The sequence below is a fragment of the Microtus ochrogaster genome, chromosome 2 (genome assembly GCF_000317375.1).
Source record: "Microtus ochrogaster isolate Prairie Vole_2 chromosome 2, MicOch1.0, whole genome shotgun sequence".
NCBI lineage: Eukaryota > Metazoa > Chordata > Mammalia > Rodentia > Cricetidae > Microtus > Microtus ochrogaster.
Window position 1 is genome coordinate 7,298,354 of NC_022010.1, and position 2,907 is coordinate 7,301,260.

At 51.0% G+C, this 2,907-nt stretch overlaps 1 protein-coding gene across 2 annotated transcripts in view; it reads left to right on the forward strand.

Annotated features, from left to right (window-relative positions):
- Taok3 (TAO kinase 3) overlaps positions 1 to 2,907 on the forward strand; it is a 191,254-nt gene that overhangs the window by 174,513 nt on the left and 13,834 nt on the right. The gene's annotated exons all lie outside the window — the stretch shown is intronic.

The following is a 2,907-nucleotide window of genomic DNA, read 5'->3' on the forward strand; positions in this document are numbered from 1 at the left end:
TTTTTTGATTTTCGAGACAGGGTTTCTCCGTAGCTTTTGGTTCCTGTCCTGGAACTTGCTCTTGTAGACCAGGCTGGCCTCGAACTCACAGAGACCCGCCTGCCTCTGCCTGCCCAGTTATTCATTTCAAGTATAGAAAAACAATGAGACATGGTTACATTCTGAAACGTTTTTTAGGGTCTGTCATATCATCTTCACAAGTCTTATTTGTGCTGGGTGGGAAGACCCCGAGTTTATGCCTGAAGAAACCAACGTGTGCGTTAAGGGGCTTCCCTGTGTAGGAAGCTTGCCAAAGCCACAGACAGCGAATCACCAAAAGGACCAAGGCTAACTCTCACCTGAGCTTTGCTCCGATGACTCCCAAACTGTTAGCATTGGTCAGCAGCCACTGTGTAGCTCAGTGTAAATAACTCAACCTAGAGCACCCCATGTAGGTGTCGCTCGGCACCCGCAGCGCCCCTTGCAGGTGTTTTTCAGTACCCAGAGCACCCCATGCAGGTGTCCCTCGGCACCCGCAGTGTCCCGTGCAGGTGTCCCTTAGTACCCAGAGCCATTTTACTCAAGAAGTGAAACCACTGAAAGTACTTGCTTGGTGTCTTTTATTTCCAGTCTGTGAGCAACTGGAGCTCAACTGGGGCTTCTGGAGTTAATGTGGAATTGTAAGCGCAGCGCTGTGACTCAGGTAACTGAGGGACAGGGACCTTCACCCTCTTATGGAGCTTTCCTTGACCTGACAGTCTGACATGTGGGAGCAGCTACTTTCCTGTGGTACCACCCGAGTACCTCTCACTAGTCTTTGAAAGAAGATACTTAGTCAGGGCTGGAGGTGTCACTCAGTGGTTAAGAGCACACACTGCTCTACCAGAGAACCCGGGGTCAATGCCCAGCACCCAGGTGTTGGCTCAAACCATCTGTAACTCCAGTCCCTTCTGGCCTCTTACTCACTCACGTGGTGCATTTTACATGCAATGTAGGCAGAGCACTCTTAGACATGAAAATAATTCTTTTCAGAAGAAGAGTTCGGTGGTTCTTGTAAAGAGGCAGAAACAAAACAGTAGAAAGAAAAGTGTGGAAGCTGGCAGAGTTTGCTTTCATGAATTGAAACATTTAAACCATGCTTACACTGTATCTACTCCTGCATTAAACACCCAGCCCCAGGGATGCCCTTGTTCCAGTTCCAGGGGTTGTGGGATGTCAGTATCTGACACATAGCACGTGTATAATGATGCTTGCTGGCTGAGTCACTGAGCGCTCTGTGGTGATGCTCTGGTGCCCTGGGCCACAGGGGGAGGGCCGGTGTGTGCAGGGTGCTTGCAAGAGCCTATCCACACCTGCTTCTGGCACCCTGGGAACACAAATGCCTCAGATCTCACCCTCCCTGGCCCTGAGAGAGGCTGGGCACCCAGCTGTTCCCCTGCCAAGTCCAGCGGCAAGCCAAAACTTCCCCAAAACTTCATAAAGCATTCTTTCTGGAACGCCCTGACTATCCCTTTGAAATCTGTACAGCACCTGATTCCCGGCACTGGTTAACAATCTCCTGATTGCCTGTTACCTGGAATTTATTTGGGTTGGCTTCAGTTCAGACCAGGAGAGCTACTGTCGAAATACCAGGAAAAGTGCCAGTCAGACGCAATAGCAGCTGCCACAGCCACCCACACCTTTAATCCCTGCACTTAGGCAGCAGAAGCAGGCAGATCTCTGGGAGTTTGAGGCCGGCCTGGCCTAAGTGGCAAGTTCTAGGCCAGCCTAGGCTACCTTGTGAAACTCTGTCTTACAAATTAAAAAAGAAAAAAGAAATGAAATGAACAAACAGACTTCAGTAGCAGTTACTACAGCTGGACATAGAGATGGGCTGAAATGCAGCCAGCACTTGGGCACTAAACACTTGCTGCATCCATTCTCTCTCCCTCTCTCCCCCTGTCCTTCTCTCTCTCCTTCCCTCCCCCCTCCCCCTGTCGCCCTCTTCCCTTGCTTCTGAAGTCTAGCTTTATCTAAGCATCGCAGCAGATGGCATCCCATAGTTGCATGTGTGCCAACACTGCAGCCACCACAGAGACAACTGGCCCTGAGTCACAGCCCCACATTCCTAGGAGAGAAAATAGACTGGCCTGAATTAGGCCTTCCATCCACCTTGGATGCAGTCAGCTGTGAGGCCTGCACCTGAGTCACCATTAGTGTGGCTCCAAGTCGAGGGCAGCAGCCACCACTTAGTAGTGAACACTGGCATAAATCCAGGGCTTGACTAGTGCATTGAGGAGCTAGCCTCAAAGGGCTGGGGATGTAGCTCAGTGGTAGCCTAGCATGTGCAAGGATCTGGGTTCAAAACCCGGGTCCTGAAGTTCAGTTTGGAGTAAGAGATGAAAATCGTCTCGAGTTAGTGGGTAAAAACTTTTTACTTGACCTTTTTTTCCCCTAGTGGGTCCTTCCCCACTATCCCAGGAAGGGAGGAGAAGGGAATCAGATGGGCGTGGCTAGAACTAAGGAGCGGTCTGAGGATGTGGCTCAGTGAAAGAACATTTACCTACCATGTGCAAGGTTCTGGGTTCAGTCTCCAATGCCTCAGGGGAAGGAAGGGAGGATAAGAGGGTCGGCAGGAAGTGTTAGCTCTGGAAATGGTCGGCAGGAAGGCATAGAACTGAAAACCCCAAGTGTTAGCTCTGGAAATGGTCGGCCTGCCTGCTGTGGGAAGGAGGAGAGGGAAGGGGTGTCCTCCGGTTCCTCCCAGCATGTCTAAATGCCGCTTTTAAAAAATAGATAATTTGAGCTGGGCGGTGGTGGCGCACGCCTTTAATCCCAGCACTCGGGAGGCAGAGGCAGGCGAATCTCTGTGAGTTCGAGACCAGCCTGGTCTACAGAGCTAGTTCCAGGACAGGCTCCAAAGCCACAGAGAAACCCTGTCTCGAAAAA